The sequence below is a fragment of the Zootermopsis nevadensis genome, unplaced genomic scaffold, assembly GCF_977971745.1.
Source record: "Zootermopsis nevadensis isolate Lab colony 2312 unplaced genomic scaffold, Znev_1.0 Znev_ptg000001l, whole genome shotgun sequence".
Classification (NCBI taxonomy): Eukaryota; Metazoa; Arthropoda; class Insecta; order Blattodea; family Termopsidae; genus Zootermopsis; species Zootermopsis nevadensis.
Window position 1 is genome coordinate 21,328,741 of NW_028259133.1, and position 22,283 is coordinate 21,351,023.

The 22,283-nt window shown below is 40.8% G+C and overlaps 1 protein-coding gene across 3 annotated transcripts in view; it reads right to left on the reverse strand.

Annotated features, from left to right (window-relative positions):
- LOC110833715 (uncharacterized) overlaps positions 1 to 22,283 on the reverse strand; it is a 212,146-nt gene that overhangs the window by 67,305 nt on the left and 122,558 nt on the right. The window lies entirely within an intron of this gene.

Consider the following 22,283-nt stretch of genomic DNA (forward strand, 5'->3'; position numbering starts at 1 on the left):
AAGCGTCGTTACCCCGAATACTCCGGACGTTGTTCTGTACATCTTCACTAATTGCTATTTCGGAGCAGGCAGGCGTCCCGGCGACGTTCAGCGTCGGTTTAAGACGGCGTCCCTTTGCTTCCGATTTTATTTTATGACAATTATGGCGTCGCATGGGTGTTTCTCGGCGAAAAGCGTCGCGACGCTCGGCGTCGATTTTCAAAACCGTCTTAAATGACACTCTAATTTCGATTTGCGCCAAAGTTGACGCATGTCAGATAGCTATTCGAAAAAAGGCGTCGCGACGCCCGGCGTCGATTTTCCATCTTCGTGTTTAAACGCATCCCGACGCTGACCTATGCAAGATATGACATCCTGGTGGCGTCACGACGCTGACATTCCTCGATGCTCGGCGTCGTTTCTTTAACATCGTGCTACGACGTCCAAGTATCAACGTGCTGTGAAATAGGCGTCCTGTGGAGATACCTCGAAGATTGGCGTCGGTTTTCCAACTTCGTGTTCAACCGAATCCTGAAGCTTGCCTTCGCTTAATATGACACATCTTGACGGCATTGGGACGTTCCGTGATGTTTGTCGTCTATTTTCATTTTACCTTCCCATGACGCCCGAGTGTCAACGTCGACCTATAGCAAATTCAGCGTCCTTAGGAGACTTGGCGAGAACTTCGTGACCCTCGGCGTCGGTTTTCAACACTGTTTCCAATTACACCCTAATACCGACCAGTGGTAAATTTGGCGTCCTTTTCAACATTTCAGATGGTACTCCGTGTATACTTTTCGACAAATACGGCGTCTTATGAGTGGTTCGAAATGAAGGGATTCGGTTTTCAACTCCAAATTCCAATGACGACCTGCGTTAAATTCAGTATACTTTGCCGGCATCGCTATGAAAGTCGCCACGACGCCTGGCGTCTTTTTTTGTAATATCTTGTCCAATGGAATCGTGAAGCTGATCAAACTATGACGATTTGCAATGCGACGTTTGGTGTCTCCTCGATGTCTTTTTCGGTGACATTACCGTCTCTTCTTGGTCTTGAGAAGTAAGCATGCCAAGTTTGGTAAAAATTGGTATGTCCGTTCTCGGTCAACCACATAAAATCACAATGTCATCCTTAAATGTTTGGTTAGGTTAGGTTAGGCGAGCAACGAATTGATAAGTATTTCGAAATAAATGGTCATATCCTAAACGAAGATTCGCATAATGTGAATGGAGAGACTGAGGAATAACAAGAATCTGAGTCAGGATAATCGGTCATGGGGTCAATATTTGAATCCCTGTATTGAAAATGGAGTGTAACCAAAAATTTCGGCTACAAGAATATGAGATTCAATTGTATCAAACTGTAAATTTGCCGAGAGACTCCGAAACTCCCGACGTAGCTGCTGTCTAACGACGCACATCTTCATATATTCTCCGAAATATCGTTCTTCCGGAAGTCATAAAAATATTGTAAATGGATAAGATTCCGTAGTCTGCAGGTTAATGAGTTCATTTCCGTCTGCAAATCGCAATTCGATTCAATTAGCAACGTCTTGTTCTGTCCGAGACCAGACGCTCCTCAGCCAAGAACCCTAGCAACTATACGTGACGTCACACCTCAGTCAAACACCTCTCACCTGGTCGCACGCGACGCCACGCCCGATAGAAGTTTCTAATAGGGAAATTGTCGGGGACCTAGTTAGCGCGAAGAGCTTTTAAGCGGGAGGAAATTAGGCTGCGATCGGAATCAGTGCAAGAGACCGGAAACTACAGATTCTCTCAATTTAAATAGTAGCGATATAATGAGTTAGACGCTTTAACTGGTTGACGGAACTAGTTATGATTGTCTTAAAGTCGGTCTATGACGTCACATGTTTAGTCCGGGGATTAGGAATTAAAAATTCGTAATGAGATCGAAAAGGTGTACTCTTTGCAGTACACAGAACTCTCTCTTTAAATGTATATAAAAATATCAATTAACCACCAAAGCAATTTTCCATTTGGTATCATAACCCTTACAATGTAGTCATATATTTATGGTCTTAATTTGTAGACATGACATATCTGCAGACTAATGCACGCGTATCCATGAAAATGCAACAATTTTTTTTATAGAGATCATTGACGCACTTTCTAAAACTTTTCTTCTGACGTTACTATAGCAACAATGTCGAGCCACTAATGTATTTCAACACGTATAGTTCGTATGATCATTGATAGATGGCAGCACGGACTATAGTATTTGGTTTTCCTATCAAAGAGTTCACAGGGCCAAAGACAGATGGCAATACGAATAGTTCAGATGGTCACTGATGAGTAGCATTATGAGTAATGGCGTCTTGGAAGATCAGCTTTCAACCACACGACACTGAAAATTCGTAAAGTTGGTATCACCTGTTGTAAGAAATTTAGAGTTATAAGAGAGTTTGGAATAAAACAGGATCACCAACTAAAATCAGTTTTTCAGGGTAACGGGTATTGGATTAATAGACCAGATCTCAGTCAAGCACAGCAAACACGTAGTCTATAAGGGTGTAAAGTCAGGTAACCTTGGAGGCCACAAAACAAGGCCACCACGACTAAACCATTCGTCAGTGTAATGTTTATCAAGAAAACTGATTATCAGATCAACAGGGCGCACGCAGTTACTATGATAATAGAATTGGCGATATCCTTCACATGTTAAGACACATTTTGCATATTCGCTACACAAATATGTTTAATAATAAATTTCATAATGGAAACATTAAACCTCAACTTGCACATTCCCAGCGCCGGCAGAGTCACACTTATTGAACAGAAGCCAATTCTTACACGATAAAAGGAATTCGCATTAGCACGTCTTTTGTTCTGATTCTATTTCTTGGTGAGTCTGCATCTTTTTTATAGGCTGTCTTCTTTATTCCCATTTGATGTTATTTGTTATCACGCAGTGAGGGGATGGGGCCGCGAGTGATCGACTGATCGAGGTCCATATGACAGCTGATGGTGATATCTAGAACACAGCCAACCTCAATGAGGCGACACGCAGAGTCCACGTACACTCGCTGAGGATCGATGAACACTTTTCGATCCTGATCTATAGGCGAAACGGACAGAAAACTGGAGGTAGATTTCAAGAAATGACGTAAATATATTAATAATTGCGCTTATAAACATTATGAAATTGTTATATTTAAAAAAAACAAAAAAAAAGCGATATATCGACTGGATGTAAAATTTAAATGCAAGAGAAAATAATGTTCTAAATCTGTGATAACTTTATAAATATTTTATAGCCTATGAAGAATTTATGACGTACATATGCTAAGACTGACAGGAAACGTGGATCTATATTAATTATTACACTCTTATGCTATTCTGTGATATATTTATCTTCAAACTTTTTCAATAGCACAGATTCTGACTAATACATCACATTTCTAAATCACATGAAATTTTTTCACTAGTCGTAATATTTCTGACTGTCAACGTGTAATATTAAATTCAACACAAAATATGTTTAGTACGCTCATGATTTATCTTCATACAAAATTTCACACACACACCTCCAGTGTAACATTAGTTATCACCATTTATTAAACTGAAACCCAAATACAGATAGAGTGTGATCGCCATATTCCAGGAAAACCCTCTTAGACAATTATAATATTTTTCCATGATTAATTAAGTTAATAAAAAACCAGAGCTCAGGACTTTATATTAAATTCGCCGCCAGCATGCTATTATAACTGGCGGTAGAAAGTTTAAACGTACAATAGATAACATGATGCTGATACTAAGTTTTATGAAAATCCGTCAGTTCTTTCTGATGACAAGGCAGGGGACAATTATAGCATAATTTCGTGAATAAACTAATCTTAGGAACTAGACAGAGGATAAAAACGTGAGGAAATAGTAGAAAAAAGATTAAACTCTCAAATAAGGGCGTGGTTTAATTTACAGTAGTAACCTGTAAAGAAATTTCGATTCTACCTGCGTTCGTGTATATAGTTTAGAAGCTAAATTTCTATTCTTACCACTCTGCGTCACTAATTCCGTTTCACGTGACGAGACAACTACACACAAATCTTTATTTCCAGCTACTGACCCACCAAAATACGAACTAACCACATTTAAAGGAATATTTAATCACCCAAACCAGTAAATTCCCCAGAAGATCTCTTGCCCTGGCAGTGAATTAGGTGGCGCCAAAGCTAGCAAACAGTTTAACCTTCATTTTCTAGTCAATTAGAGCAGTAATTTGCGGGAAGGTGCCTTTAGGGTTGGGGGGGGGGGGGCCCTAAGACGACCCGAAGGCTTGCCTTGCCTTGTGATTTCAAGAACCCTTGGCAAGCTTTCGCATTACTGAACGGAAATGGAGCTCATCTCCTGTGCGATCGTGTCTTGAGGAAATTGGAGATGCGAGGGTGCACATGTTGGCATTGTAAGCCGACTGACTTCGCGAAGTGTCCCGGCTGTGCGATCGGCCACAAGCTGCGACACTGTTCCCGATAGGGAACGTCGAGAGTCTGTCACCGTTTCTGGAGACAAAATCTGAAAATTACTTCACACCGAAGATGAATTTCGTCTGGGATGGTGCTCTGCGTAGTGTTCTACAAACCGACCGACGTTTCAGAGGAGCTTACTCATCTGTTGTTTTATAACAAACAAAATTAATGTGGTGGCTACCAGAAACTGAAGGTTCAACACCGCTAATACCAGAGCTCACAATTCGACCACGAACCTGATCCAGTTATAGTCCGCGACTGTAATCTTGAGACTTGCGGGGTGAGGAAGTGGGGTGAAGGAGGAAAGATAGCGTCTGCCTTTAAAGCTTCGGTCTTCCTGCATTCCTTGCTAGTCTCAAGATTACAATCGCGTATCGTATATACTTCCTTTAAAATATATTTTCCTAAGAATTATTCTCCGAAATTATCCTCGGTCTACGCAGTGAATATCTTGTAGCATTAGGTAAATATCAATGTTTCAGAAGGAAGTCCTACTTCTACCCTGAAGAATGAGGCGTAACGTTCCTGCCAAATTTATCAACAATCTAGACTGCTTAAAATATACAATATCACAACACACTGGGAAAATTATTGTTTGGTAGATTCTGATCCTCAGAATTTTGGAAAATAGTTTAGGAACTTAAAAAGGAATTAGCATTTCCAGAAGTCAGTATTCTCTTAGTTTCATTGTGAATCTCATTCCATTTTCGTCCTGGTAATAATTTATATTTCTCAGCGAATGATTTGTTCCTCGTAACGCAACAAAGTACCTTACAACTGTTCCCAAATTAACTACATTTTTACGTTTGTAACAGGAAGAAATCATTCCTCAGACAATTATTATACACATCCTACTTTTTCAAATAAATAGTCAACATAATAATAATAATTTATATTATAACTGCCAGAAACGGAATTAGAAAATAATGTTCTTTTGAAAAATAAAATGTGATTACGAGTTCAATGCTGTAAAAATGTCACATGATTTAAAATAAAATAGTGTTTTATGCGGCCGCGTAGTGGCGCCACTAGGTGTACAGCATCTTCGGTCCACCGAGAAATTGTGCCTTAACCTATAACTTAAGTTAACTTAACTTAAGTCTTGGTTCCGTTTCGCACGTTGAGTCTGTAAATTGTTCTAACTGTAAGACGTATTTTATGCGATGGGATGGTTGAATCTGCAGGTCCATATTTTAAAATACTTCAGTCTGCTTACCTACACATTGCAACAAGTCCACACCTCAAACAAAATAGCACGTCTCCATGACGACGATAAATTTTTTAAAGCTGTTTAAGGAAATAATCGCTATTTATTCTGACAATCATACAAAACCCATAAATACACATTTCTGGGCAAAATTTCTGATTTTTAAAGCTGGTGGTAAGTTACAGTGATGATTAAGTTTCAAGGGGATAAATTTTCACCCTTATAAGATACAGGCCGGTTTAATTTTAACTAAATTCTAAGCATTCTTGGTATCTATGACCACACGGCCAATTAAAATTTAAGTTTTGTTCCAAATCAGGATAGGAGGGTGGAATTTTAAAAATAAACACTGTACATTACGTAACAGTGACGTAATGAGGGGACCGCAAAGTTCCCTTAAGCGTCTTCACATAATAACTGGTAGAGGGGGGCTTCATTTTGTAAAAACTCATATGCTTCCCGTCGTTAAACGGATACAAGACCAGATAACAATGTCACGGGGTCAAAAGTAATCACGACACTTATTTATATCATACTAGGTTACGTTCTTGAGTCGTCGAGATCTCAGAATACTTAACGCGAACATGTGTACTGCTTACACACACACACAGTCACTCAACTGGAAACCAAAACACGTGCACTTACTTTCAAGCACAGTATTCGGAAGTTCCATCCATGGACGAGATACAATTACTCCGTGTGAGTACCGCAAAAATATCACTTGAGAAGGAAGTTCATTAATTTCATTCCTGTACTATAATTGAGTAAGATAATTTTCTTTTTGAAAAGTAACTAGGCTCGAAGGTGAGACATCTGTCATCATGTTGTAATCACATATCTTTGGCGAACTACAGACGGCAGTATTTTTGGTATATCGTCGTGTAATCTGCATACCCTGATGATGAAGGCGGCAAGGACATCTGAAATGCCGGAAAACTTCTACTAGACTACACGGCATAACAACCCAGAAGACAGCCATCTTCAGACTCACCGCCGTGAAAACCTCAAATCCTACTTAGCCAAATATTACTAAGTTGATTAAATAAAGACGTCTGAGGCACACAAAACGTAGTAGAGATTTAAGTCAGAAAACTCGTAGGAAGACGTAGGTATAAATAAGAGGATATTATTAAAATAGATCTTAAGAGAAATGAGGCAGAAGCGTGGATTGGATTCATCTGACTCAGTACAGTGACCAGTAGCGGACTTTTGTGAACACGGCGATGAACATTTGGTTTCGACAAAAGGCGGGATGTTTCTTGAATTCTGGGCGAGTATCAGCTTCTTGTTGAAGACGCTTGTTCATGGAGATCGTCACTAAATAAATACAATTTTGCGTCCGTTGACAAAGGTTAGGATTTGTAAATAAGAATTTTCGTTGCATAAAATTTGTACTGGGGAAAAGTAAATTTAATTTTTGATCTGATTTTAGCAGACAACGTGACGTCTCAGCTGTTGCGTGCCAAGAAATCATTTGGGGTAGTTTTACGCGCGAACGACTCCAAAATTCCTTAGCAACCAACAGATCGCTGACGGAAGAGGGCATCATCATCTGTGCTGATCGAGACGAACAGCGGATTTATGGGCGCGACAGGTGGAGGAAAATGAAGGCTCATGATTTTACATTTTGTAGAGACACTTCCCCCCTCGAGTTAAACGGGAACGTGAAAATCGCATTCAGACCTAAGGTTGACGAAGTACCAACTTAAAAACAATTCCAATTTACATCAAAACATGTTACCAGCACTGAAAGAGACAGCCGATTTAACTTATGGAAACCAAATTCTTTTTGAGAAGCTGATAGTCTTTCAATCACAAAATAGAGTCCCCGCCGTTTGTGGAATCTGAATGTCCATTACTATATTCATAACAGCCGCCCACTGGCCCCTATCTTAAGCCAGTTGAATCCAGTCCATACTGTTACACCGTATTTCCTTAAGATCCACTTTAATATTATACACACACTTATGCCTGAGTATCCGAACTGGTATCTTCGCTCCCGGATATATGAAATTCTGTATGCAATTTTTGTACTACATACATCAAAAACATTATCTCCTTGATGCAATAAATAATAAATAAATGATAATAATGATTAGGCATACGAATATTGAAGCTACTTGTTATGCAATTTTTTTTATTGTTTATTATATGTTATATCATCCCTCGCCTTCATCGTCAGGGTATAGTCAACGCGTTCATTTGAAGCCTTATTAACTACCTACAAGTCCACAGGGCGTAACAACCCAGAAGATCTCCAGCGCCCCAGTTGTGAAATTTTACTTTCATGTACTTGTTTTAATGAACCTGCAAAGACGATACGCAATTTGTGGGAATCCCCGAGTTAAACAATTCTGTAATCAGGTGACTGTGAGGTAAAAGTTTAAGAAGTTACTTTCAGCGATCCTCCTGTGAAATTTCGCACTAAACGTCGGAATTAGACGAGCTTCATTCCATCAAAACCTTAGGACACGGAACGGGGGTTTGTTCAAACTGTGTAGCGCACACAATTGAGACGCTCCGGAGAAAATTAAATTATATGTTTAAAAAAGACCAAAATAAAATTCATTTCTATGACTGGATTCTGTTTTGCCTTCCTTTACTGATGCTTGCTGTTTGTCGCGTGCTGACGTTCCTCTGTTTTATTTGGTGCGACATAAGAAATGGAACGGATGTTCAATAAAGAACATTTGAAGGCAGAAGGGAGGAGTTAAAAAAATAAAATAAACTGGATAAAGACGTTACATGATAATAATAAAACTCGACAAAAATTCCCTTCACTCTAAACAGACATAAATTGAATTGGGCTGACTGCTCGCGGCGCTGAATCGTGAACTCACGACTACTTTATTTAACATATTTACCTGCTTCGAAACAAGAAATTCGGTCATAAGTGAGCAATGTCCGGTCAGACATCAAGTTACAAGAGTCACCAACATTTCACCATCAAATTCTCTTCTCCTGACGCTCCTTGAAACATTTTTTCTTTGTCTCCTTCCAAATGTTCTAATTCATCTACCCATTCAACTCTTTTCTAACCCTTCCAGTTATACAGCCCGCCCGCCACCCTGAGTCACCCTACGCCAACTTCCAACGTTCGTAAGAACGTATTACAGGAAGTGTCCTCCTCCCGTGTCCCTGCACAATCACAGAGCTAGACCAAAACTACACACAGCATCAGATATGACGTTAACGCCACAAGCGAAGTTCATCTGTCGAACTGATGTTTTTGTAAAAGCGTGTACATACAGTAGGAATGCTGAAAACACGCCAGGAGGATCCAGTAACTGGCAAACTCATGGGTCACTTCTAATGGACGCTCAGAAAAATTTGTCAAATGAGAACGAGATAAACGCTACCATTTCAGAAGCGAATGACTTCAGCGCCTCTATACGTAATAACGCTCAACAAACATAGGACGTATTCATTTCAACTCAACACATTTTATGTTCTGAGAGCTACGTTAACATAGTCGAGAAACTTGAAGGAACATCATTTTGAAGAATAAGGCATAGTATGAGGATAATATTAAAACGGAAATATGTCAATGTGGAATGGATTCAACTGGCTGAGGATGGGTTCCAATAACGACCTTTTTAACAAAGGAAACATGACTCTGGTCCATGTAAAAATTCCGTATATACAATTTAAAAGAAAAATTAAGGATGTGAAGTGTCTTGGCTTCATTTCTGTCTAGTTACATTTGCAAACGCTGCAGGAGGCATGTGAAAACTGTTCAGTCCGTCTGTCTGTACGCATGTAACAACTCGAGAACGGCTGAAGAGTATTTCACGAAATTTTATAATTGGGGGGGGGGGCACTTACAAAGGTTAAAGTAAAAATTCTTGTAGGAGCTCCAGAATTCTTACGTTACGCATACATATCCTAACTTGTTTCATTTTAAATAAAATAAAATAAATATCATAACCTTGGTTTTGGTCAGTGCTAATTTCTTAGTAAAGTTAGATTTCCAATCAGACACATGTGCACAGTCTTGACGTGTAAGCAGTATTTAAGATTGAAGTTGGCTATTCTGGAACCTTTTATCTTCACTGACACGATGTTTGTTTTATTATGAGAAACGGATAATGGAAACTACACTGCCAATCACGCAACACAACAAAGTTCCTGAAGGAAATCGAAGTATTGCCATGACAACATTACGTATCGCTGTGGGTACTGTCTCGTTCCATCGCGTGTCATTTAACTGGACCGAAATGTATTACAAATTTCTCAGCAAACCCGACATACAAAATCATTAGTACGAATTTGTGTCTCTGTGGTCGTTAAATAACTTCCTGCGTCACAATTTAACTTCTTTTCATCGGCTTTGTGGCTGAGGCAGTGGGATGAAAGCTGTCCTGTTCTCCTGAAGCAGTTAACCCATCAAACTAAACAGACAGCGACTCGGCGGATTTAATTCGCTGTTCTAATAGAAACGAAGACAAAATGATGTGATGTGCTTATTAGCTGCATTAGTTTCCAAACAATAAATACGTAGTTACCATTAGTTAAAATATTTGAAGCCGGAGGCCTTCTGAATAACATTTAAGAATTGAGTACGTACCGCGAAGAAAACACTACACTTCACCATTACGAAGATCAACTGGTTAACGCTGTTTAAGGAAATAATCGCTGTTTACAATGAGAATCATAGTTCGTCTGATTAATATTAAAGAATTCAGTCGTACCGCGAAGAAAACACCGCACTTCACCATTACAAAGATCAACTGGTTAACGCTGTTTAAGGAAATAATCGCTGTTTACATTGAGAATCATAGTTCGTCTGATTAATATTAAAGAATTCAGTCGTACCGCGAAGAAAACACCGCACTTCACCATTACAAAGATCAACTGGTTAACGCTGTTTAAGGAAATAATCGCTGTTTACATTGAGAATCATAGTTCGTCTGATTAATATTAAAGAATTCAGTCGTACCGCGAAGAAAACACCGCACTTCACCATTACAAAGATCAACTGGTTAACGCTGTTTAAGGAAATAATAATCGCTGTTTATTCTGAACCACGAAAACCAAAACGAAAATACTAATGCAAAACTTCGATGTTCATAAGATAATATTAAAATGCTTCTTGAGGTAACAGGAGAGGGGGTAAGGGGAGTAGGTGAGGTGGATTCGTCTGATTTTCGACAGACTAGTGGCAGGCTACTGTGAATTCGATAATAAAAGCTGTGGTTCAATCACAGGCAGGGAATTTCTTGGTCAACTAAGCGACTATCAGCTCCTGAAGAGACTGTAGTTAAGTTTCAGTTCAGGACAGATCGTTATCGGTGGCATAAATGAGACGGACCCCAGGGTTTTTCTCTGAAGTTGGCACAGCGCGCCCAACGTGACAATCAGTCTGCCCGTCTCTGGATGTCCGTCCGTCCATAAACCCTGCTACTGTCTCTGTCTTGTCGACCTCCTGCTGGGCCGCGTTTATTGTGACCAACGAAAAACCAACCGCGCTTTATTAATAACTCAAGGCATTTGAACAGTTCGCCACTTGGCACAAAAGGGCTTCGCGTAGGGGGCTGTTCCTGTCCCGCTCTGCACCCGCTGGACGAGCAGACGAGTTGCGACACAGCAGTGGCCGACCTCACCACATCTATTCACCTGGACCACCGGGCCACACCATCCAAGCGCAACTCGTCCAATTAATACTTACGAATTGAGTCCGTACCGCGAAGAAAACACCACACTTCACCATTACATAGATCAACTGGTTAACGCTGTTTAAGGAAATAATAATCTTATTTAGTCTGACAATCTTACAAAACCCACAAATGCATTCTGTGGCTAACTCGCAGTTATTAAATGTTAAACCAGGTGGTACATATCGTTACCATTAATTTTTAAAAGGTTAAATATGGATTTTTAAAGTATCCGAGTACAAATTTTATTCAATTTGACTGTTCAGGAACGTTTTTGGAGAAAGTCTAGAGGTAGCCTGCCTGAATGAGGTGTTATAATTATAACACGCGTTTACACAGACGAATGAAACACACTGTCCCTATAATGCATAAGCCGAGCAGGTATAACCGCAGCCCTGGAAACTAAGGAGAACAGGAACAAAAGGGACGTGATAGAAAAACCATCAGCACATGCACACGTAAAACACGATGGCACAATTATTCAGCTCTTATCGCCTCTCGATAGGAGAGCAGAAGACAGGGGGGAGAAGAAGTTGGCAGAGATTTCTTATAGTCAACGAGAGGGGGGGGGGGTAACGAATCCTTGTTTTGAAGTTTCTTTCGGAGGAGAGAGAAGGAAATTTATCGGAACTAAATTAGAAAATCGTAGTTCACGACAATATGTATTCAGTGCTGACTTCGGGGTCGAAATTTCAGGCCAGCTGAGGTTTTCACAAAAGGATGGACTTCAGTCCGTCAACACCTACCTCACGACAGTCCATGGTTAGCCTCTAGAATGATGTCCGAGTACAATGACACAATCCTCTCGTTACAGAACCCACAGCGACTACGGACTAGATCTGACTCATTTGGGTAAATAAGTTCAACTGACAGTTCACGATTTCACGATTAATTTAAACAACGTTTTTTTTCTTCAACTGATAAGATATAGTTTGGTTAAACCACTTTTTCATTAAAAGCAGAAAATAACTGTACTTAAATACAAACATTATTTCCACATTCTGATGCAGACAGGCATCTGATATCATTTCAGGGGCATTGTCAAACACGGAAGCAATGCTTTTCATTCAAAACGTAGGCCATTCCCCTCACAATAAGCCCACAGTCCACCAATATTATTTTTCTCCTTTTCATTTTATCGGATTTGCTTTGAATGACATTCATCAGATTTTCCATTTTGCTAGGACAGCAAAAACAGTTTTTGTACCCTCCCCCCCACCCCAAGAAGGAGTGGCGAGTATATATAAAAAACAAAACAAAAGCCAGCTGTTTGGTAATTAGTAATTACGATGTCCTGGATTACGTTTCAAGAAAGTATCAGCAACCAATCAGAGCCCAGACCTGCTGAATGTACATCACTAATTTCAGTGCCTCAATGTTTATTAAAATGTAACGAGCATAACAGAATTTTAACCCTTCAAAGCCCAGTGGTAACTATATACACCGCCTGCTTCAACATTCAATGACTTAAATTTTTATATTTTAGCTTTTACCAGAAGGACGAACAGGTAATGCCTGGGAACCATCACAGCTGTAAATGTCTCCCCCCCCCCCCCCCCCGGTTAAGCGTATTGTCTGTTACCACTCTGCCTCCATTCTGTCTTACGTTGTCCCACTATCGAGTCGAAAAATGGAGGAAGGATACGTTTTTAGTCGCCCTCAAGGAAACTTTTGGCACTTGGTCCACTGAACGATGAATAATATCGGCCCCGATTATTCCCCCGTCCAGAAACTTCTACCGGATAAAGAAAAGCTATTTTTCTAAGGTCGTTCAATCGATTCAGAAGCTAATGTGAAATATAAACGGTCGAATGGAAACAGTGAACTACATATCGGACTGAGAATAAATCGACTGTACCCTAAAAAGAGAAAAGAGACCACAGAAAGGCAGTAAAAAGCACCATTTCTTTGGGGAAATGAAAAATATGGCGAAGGGCACAGGGGATAATCACTGGGTTGTAAATGGTTATGTTGGTATTGGTAATGAAGTATGTCTGTGTGTGTGTGGACTTCTGGAAACAGAACTGAGAATAGGAGGAACTGCTTTGTGGTTATGTATTCCTGTGTGTTAAGGGAAGTATCTTAAAAGTATGATCCACTTCCAAGCGATCAGCATCCCTTGTGAGAAGACAGCTTCATGGAAAACAATACCAAGTCTCACTCAGTCAATTTTTGTATTTCTATTTCCTACTCGATACTCATATTCTGACTGATATTTGCTATAGTTTTCCTCATACCCCCCAGACAAAAGCCAGGATATTGCCTTAAATTAGGCCACGACCGCTTCCTTCCATATCCTTTCCAATTCACTATTCACATCGCCATGTCTGGCAACTGTGATCTACACAGTTTAAAATCTGTCGCCAGAATAATTACGTAGAACACGGTTGGTCTTCGAACACTGGTGGTCGCTCAGCTGGTCAGTATATTAAAATATTTTTTTGTGGAACTCCAAGGTTCATTGACATTGCTCACCAGAGTCCACAACTGGATTCTACCCTGAGCCAGCTGAATCCAGTCGAGACCCTCATACAAATTTTTAAAGCTCTATTCTAGAGTTATAATTTTCGTCTGATCTTAAACCTACAACCATTACCTAAGCAGTTGAGACAGAGTCGTTAAACAAACAACTAAATGAGAGATTTGAAGATGGCTTGTCTTCTGGGTTGTAGCGCCGTGTAGTTTGGTATATGTTTAATGACGTTTCGGAGGTCCTTGCTGCTTCCAACTTCATTCGCCCTGATGATGGAAGCAGCAGGTAAGTACTTCTGAAACGTCGATAAACTACTACACGGAGCTAGAACCCAGAAGACGACCATATTCATATTCGCCGCCGTGAGAAACTCAAATCCTACTCAGCGACAAATTTATTACAGTACGTAAGCTGCCTTAAAAACAAAAGAACTCCATCGAAGCGAAGTGTTAACTTAAACGAGACGAGTTTCAGTTTCGACTTGTGCCACGGGCGCCGATGGTCACGTACGATAAATCACAGTAGCCATAAGACGGTCTTGCACAAAGGTGCGCGGTCCAGTCCACATGTGTGACTGAGTGGTCGGAGGAAGTCAGCGACTCGGAAGGCTGGGTCCATCCCTCCGAAAGTCCCTTTGAAAAGTGGCGAGCCAGGGCGAATTCCTTCCTTCCCCCCCCCCCCCCCCCCCGGGTACACTCCAAACTTCCTGACGGGGACCACGTCGTTCGATTATTTGTTGCTTAGTGCCTTCAACATCGCACGTAACTCCACAGACAGGAGCAGGCCTCAACCTTGAGAAACTGACAGTCGCTCAGCTGGTCAATAAATTCCCGTGTTTTGCGGTAACCCTAAGATTCGTCCTCGTCTCCACAAATGCTTCAACCACCTGGCTCTATCCTGAGCCAGCTGAATCCAGACCACATCATCATCGCCTAGTTTTCGTAGCAACCTCCATTTTTGCGTTTTCTAAACGCTGTGCCGTGAGCGAAGAACATGCAATGGGCCCGTCTGTATCTGTCAGTCGCGTCTTCCAAAGGAAAGCTGATGGAACACAACAATTTCCTCGGATAACAATACCCACAGTTCTATTGAACTCCGGTCATCAAACAACCAACCTGCTGACGTGGTTTGAAGGACTTCTTCGGAATCTAAGTAAAAGTACTTATTTCCATTATTTTGTAATACTATTTTCCCATCTCCAATAGACGTTCTCACCCTCTTCGATTTTAACATCCGAATATTAGTTAATAATGAGCATTAAATCATAAAGACCCTAAACCTGCTAGCGGACAGAACGCTGGTCTTGTAATCCTGGGGTCTCGGGTTCGATTCCCGGCGGTGCCCGAATTTATAACTTTTGTGGGGCAAGGCCGTGGTCTAGGCAACACGGAGTTTTCCTCCGTGGCATCCCAACAATTACTCCATTCACACACAGAAGAAGGCAATGGCAAACCACTTCTGGATCATCTGCCAAGAACGTATATGAACAGGCCCCAGTCCGAGAAAAGGATGGAAGGATCCTGTTCATATGGACCTATCGTCACACAGAACACTAAATAAAAATATACTGCAGACTAGAGACAGGTAGGACATGTACTTCACCCTTTGAAGCATGAATCTCATTCAAAATTGCATTTAAGAATTCAGTCTGCACCGCGAAGAAAACACAACTCTTCACCATTACAAAGATCAACAGGTTAACGCTGTTTAAGGAAATAATCGCTGTTTTATAGACATGAATACAATCTCTGGGTATTATGCAGAGTTGCTGACTGATGAAACATGTGGTAAACATAGCTACCATTTAAATTTAAATGATTAAAAAAACAATTTATGACGAGGTACCCTCGAGTTTCGACATGTTAAAAGACGACGAGAAGGGACGATACCCCTGCTGATAGTTACCACCACCCAGACATCGGAATCAGAACCCCAGCGACGTTCACGTCAGACTGTCCGAGAAGGGGGTAGAGAAAACTCTCATAAATAAACAAGAGATCAAGTCCGCAGCTTCAAAAGAAGGGTCCATTACAGATACAGGCGATGATGCCCCTACACTTAACACCGAAGCTGTAGAAAGTTGAGCTTCCCGTGTGCCGTGTATGCAGATGTGTGATCCCACTCGACCATTTCTTGCGACCCGCGGTTCGCAAACTTACAAAGAGGAAAGCTACAAAGTGACAGTCCCCGATCTGTTCCTCCTCTGCAGCGGCAGACATGATGTGGACCAACCAAACCACAAATTTTATTTATTTCGGTTCATGTAATAGATCACGAGAAGAAATATTTTCGTCTCGATCGATAAACCTGAGAAGGCAGACCACATTAAAATCGAAAAAGTCGTAAATGGGAGGATAATATTAAAATGAATCTTTAAGAAATGGAAGTCAGCAAGTGGGCTAGATTCAGCTGATGAAGCCCACGTTCTGAAACCACACGAGTGATAATTGCTGCTAGTGGTTCTGGGAACATCTGGTTTTTAAAGCGAAAACTGGGCTGGCTTTGTAATGTCTGGCTACGTCACGCAAGAGATTACAATTGCAGACTTTGCTTTCGACAAGACCAGCAACGGAGAAACACGACGGACAGAAGAAGGCGTTTACTGACCGACACACACTGCATTATGGGAAGACGAGGTTCGACACCGGACACGATCCAACACCCGTTCACTCAACTACGATCCAACTTAATGTTATCTTTCCATCTTCTTTCAGATACTCCGAGTTGTCGTTTTCTAACAGTCTTGTAATCCAATCCTAGATATAAAAGGGGGAATTCGTTGTTACAAAAGCTGGATTTAATAAAAAGGCATATGTTCTTCCAAAAGAGATAATAATATAATAATAATTAACACGTATTTAAAACAAAATATATTTCGGAAATAGCTGCTGCACTATGGACCTCAGGGGCAAGGATTGTCTCGGGTACACAGAAGTAAATTCTCTGTAAATTGGTGAATAGACGGAATAATAATAATAATAATATGAAATCAAAGGGGATGAGATGGACGGAGCTTGGGGGAGAACTTGTACAAAACAAGAGGATCTTGGGGAAAATGGGGTTGGAAGTTGTTAACTGAATTAATCTGGTTCAGGATACTGACCAATGGCAGGCTTTTGTGAAAACGATAATGAACATCCGGGTTTAACAGAAGACTAGTTAAGCGTGGTACTAGCATATCAGGAACGATTCTGCTCCAACGGAGTTAATGATAACGACTATGGCATCTCTGGCGCATTTACAATTACAGGGGGGCTAAAAAGTTCTGATTGCGGTAGGCACTAATCCAGCAACGCTAAGTCACGAGCTGACTTGCATTTCAGCTTTTAAATATAAACTTACGTTAGATACATACAAGACAAACAAAAAAAAATTGTAGGCCGTCCAGGAAGTTGTTTTTTAATACCCGTCAAAATATTAATGATTACTGGCAAACGTCGCCCAAGTCATTTGATGACATACAAATCGTTTTATTACATCTTAAGTCGCCCCCAGTCTTAAGAATATTTTTTTTCCCCCAATCTCGTACTTACTGCGTAAAGTGAGCCACTAACGTCCGTGCAGAGGACAGAGTAGGGGTTCGAATCCAGACTGAGTAAAGACGTGAATGTTGGCACTCACATTTCAAGACATTTTGATCGAAAAAGCAACTCACGCAGTGTCAATAAATCAATAATCACGTGAATCTATAAACTGAGGGCTACACATCGGATAAAACTGGTAGCTGCCCCCGTCAGAGGAAACAAACAAAATCCCCCAAGGCTCAGTCAAAGTGAAAATGAAGTTGCATAAGGAATTTTGATTCCGCTGAAAAGGAATAAAGATTTTCTGTCTTAAAATCAAATGGAGGTTACTGGATTGCCTATGGCATTAAGCACATCATCCCAAATAATGGTCCTGAACAAAAAATCGAGCCCCTGAGATCTGATCGTCGGTATGCTTTCTTTGTGATGACATCCGGCAATGAGAATGCGACCATCAACTTCCTATCGTCGTGCTGAGTTGGGGCTTCGTTGTTAAGAAAATGTATGAGCAATACTTCGTCAGCCGAATCCATTACAGAGTCAACACAGATCTCCATTGTGTGACTCATCACATATATCCAATATCTCATTTAAGGCCAATAACAGCGTTCAGTGGCGGCAACTGGACAAGACAAAATTTCTCTTTCATTCAGTTACTTCCCTTTCAGTAACCCTACATACATTTTAACCATAACCCATATCTCTGAACCTCGACACTATCTCAAAATAACAGACTTATTCTTCAGAAACCGATGGTAGCTCAGATAATCTACAAATTCAACGCTTTTTACGGAATCAAAAAGTTTATTAATGTGTTCACAAGAGCCCGCTACCGCAATGGTCCCTATCCTGAGCCAGCTGAATCCAATCCAAAGCCATTACCACTGTTTTATTAACTAACTAACGAACCCCACCGCCACGGTGGTCTAGCGGTCAGAACACTAGCTTTGTAAGCCTGGGGTCCCGGGTTCGATTCCCGGCGGTGCCCGAATTTATAACTTGTGTTGGGCAAGGCCGTGGTCTAGGCAACACGGAGTTTTCCTCCGTGGCATCCCAACAATTACTCCATTCACACACAGAAGAAGGCAATGGCAAACCACTTCTGGATCATCTGCCAAGAACGTATATGAACAGGTCCCAGTCCGAGAAAAGGATGGAAGGATCCTGTTCATATGGACCTGTCCTCAGACAGAACACTAAATAAATAAAATAACGAACCCCAAGGGGCAGAGTCCTTGAGAAGCTGGCAGCAACCTCGACTAATATCGACGTTAACTATGAAATATCGAGACACAAGAAAGCGTCTGTTGAGTAGCCGTGAGCAGTGGCGCCGAGACGGCATGTAGTCAGGAACATAATCGTCATGACGACAGAGGGATTACAATAGGGTTCATCAGGGACGTCATTTGTCCCCTTGGAGGAAACTGGTCCTTTGTAGCGATACTGTGACACAGCAAGCCAATGGAATTACAGAGTCAGTGACCAGTGCGTGCCCTCGTGACGTCCGGAAAGCAACGTGCAAAGAACGTACTTCGCTCTCAAGTGGTTAGCATTCCTGATTCTTAATCGGAATGTCCGGGGTTTGTACACCAGTCCCGAGGGGGGCAAGCCCGACTAAGGCGCTTAAAAGTGCCGTAAAATAGACCACGGCCATTTATATGTTCCTTCATATTTGTTATTCGGATTCAATGAAGCATTTAAGAGACGAACTAAAATTTGAGGAAATATAATTTAAAGTACACGTTCACAATAAAGTCATGGGCGTATTAAAAAACAAGTTGGACAAGGAATACAGATAATTAAACAATAAATTCCTGGGACAACAGATGATCTGACCTGAATAGAAGAATAAGGAATGGATTTTTGCCTGACATCGGGATTACAACTATTTTAATATTATCATCCTCTCTCCCAAGTAATATTTTCCCCTCAGCGACACGTCTTATTGCCAATTTCCACACAGCACGCGCTTTCCGAACGTCAGACGTCCCAACCGAACGTCGCGGCTGAATGGTTAACACTCGGAAGGTTCTGGGTTCGATTCAGATGCCGGATGTTCTCACTGAAAAATTTTGGTTATTTAAGACTCTGAAGACTATGGGATATTCCTAGATGAAGGCGAAGGTCTTATTTAAGATTTTTTCCAATTAATTGGCGACACAGAATTCGTTATTACATTTCGCTCTGTATAGAGCAGGAGACGACGATAAACAAGAAGAAGAAGAAGAAGAAGACAGAAAGAAAGAAAGAAAGAAAGAAAGAAAGACAGAAAGAAAGAAAGAAAGACAGAAAGACAGAAAGACAGAAAATAAAAGATTTTATCTGCTGTCTGTGCTGATTTCTATGGAAGATTTTTTTGCATTTAAATGGTCTACAGACAATTTATATTTCAATTAAAAATTATCGTATCGAAAACACACAACGATACTCAGAATATACGTAACTGATACAAGACGTATCGATAAAAAGAATCAGCTAATTCCGGTCGATGCTAAAACGTTACTCTAAAATTAATATCCCATCACAGACTGTCGGATGCTGTAATATAAACTGAAGTAAACATTGCAAAGATTACTGAACGCACTTCGTGTTATCATCAGAAAGATCGACCATCATGAAGAGAGGACGGTCTCAATCACCCACCCGAAGTAATGGAGACACTAAGTTATACACAAATTTTCATTTCTCTGCTATAATCCTCCAGCAGAGGACTGAATATTTCAAAATATGACGTGCCTTTCCCCTCGATCCATACACAATAACTCAGCGATTCTCTCTACCCTAAGTATTATACTCGACACGCAACATTTGACAGTGCATAAGTAGCCATCAGCGGCCATATTAATTCTACTGTTTGCTAGGACATGTTAGCCCTTACTCTACGTCTCTGTCATGAAACCGAAGAATTATATAAAAAAATCTCTGCCTGTCGTATCGATGGCTACACTTTTTCATCCCTGAATGTGCGTTCTGCAAAAGCGACGTTTGTTAAGTTTCAGTAAAGTTAAAGTAATTCTTAAATGTATCTGTACCGCCTGTTATAAAACTGACACGAACACTGCAGTTAAAATAATTACGCGTAGCAAAGTCTTTTAGAAGTTTACAGTAACTCATCTGACCAAAAAACTCCTCGCCCTTTTCAAACACAGAATTTTTATGAACGTGTTCAAAAAACCCCAACACTACAAGATAACTCCGAGTCGGATGAAGCCATTCTACACTCTAACATTCGTTTCAAGATCCTTTTTAATATTGTAGAAGTTTCCATGGTGAAGTAAACAAGTTTTTTCCTAGGTTGTTGTGCCTTATAGTCCGTCGCCTGTGTGCCAACGTTTCGGAGGAACATAATACCTTCATCTTCAGGGTTAAAGTTAGCTGTGTTGGACTTCCGGGTTTACTTCCATGTGTTAAGTCACTTTAAGACTGAACTCAGTCAGGATACAAGGAAATGAGACAAGTCGTTTTAAATAAATTTAATACAATATAATTATTATTGGTTTAGATGAGATTAAACATATAAAACATCAAGGGAATTAATTATATTTCTGTTAGAGGTGGGACAATCCTGTCCGGTTATAAACCACGCGTATTGCTTAATATTCGATGAAATTCACCAAAATAATTCACTCTAATCATCCCCCTTGAAGTGAGGCATCAACTCAAATCAGTGACGTCATTATCATAACAGCGATTAAAATCGTGTGAAATTTTAAAATGTGTTTATTAAAAAACGCAGAAATGCGATCATCACTGCGCGCTGGGGAGACTTCAGAGTCGAAGATCCAAGAAATCTGTCAGGCAATAAAAAAAATTCAAGACCGGCCTTCAAAAGGGGGAAAAAAAGTGTCCTGGGGGTCATCACAATGGGCCCTGCCCCACAAAACAGCATCTACGGGAAACGATGAAAAAAAAAAGGGAGCGAAGCGGTTAGAAGTAGTATCACTTGTTCCTTCTCGTGAAACCTTTGTTGCATCAGATGGACCCCGCTCCACCAGAAAGGACCCACCAACCCACCCACAAAAACACATCTCGCATCCTTCCTGCAAGTGTTAAGAACAAAGGCAACTCTCTCAGGCCCTCTGCGCCAGTTGAGAAACCAGGGGTGTACATCGCTCTGTAACAACACGTCAAACATTTTAAAAATGTCCGACTCCAGCCCTGAAGATGGATGTAACAGATTCCTTCGAAACGCTTGCACAAGTCCTTACAACCCAGAAGAATAATACCGATTTTGTTCGAACTTAGTGCCTGTGTTAAGGCAAGGTGGACGCATATCTCTCTCTGTTCGCCATTGTCTCGTTGCTAAGTAACCGTGTGAGGCCTAATGCACAAAGCGATCACACACTCTCATGCAGGAATAGCTCCAGTTCATTTCTGTATCATATCCCGCCCGACAAACAGGTAACCTACTTCATCTACTGAAAAAAAAAACATTGATTTTTTTAAAAAAAATTACGAATATTCTTACAATCGATTAATTGTAAAAGATTATAAAGTCTTACTATTTCCTTCCAAATGGTGTACCACTTAGATCTGGTGGTAAAAAAAAAAACAATAATCACAATCGATTAATCGAATGCGCTTCGCGATCACGTGATAGCGCCATTATCTCGGCATGCAGGGCGTGACACTTTGTCTGCACTGATCCCATGGATGGTACGTGAGTGTTGCGTTATGCCCTTTGAACCCAGTACGAAACACATGTCCCAGGCGATAACTCCTCCGGAACGCTATTATTCAATAAATGCGTCGTGTGGCCTACTACGCGTTTGTGTGCAATTTTCAATATATCAATCAGGGGTCGACTGTGGAGGCTAGGCTCCTGTAAAAAGAAAAACTCCTGTGTAACTGTGTGTTAGGGAAACCACGGCCAATATTGACACTGATCAGAGGCTTACTACGTTGCCTGTCTATTCACTAAACACGGGAAAAAAATTAAATTCATAACACGCTGAT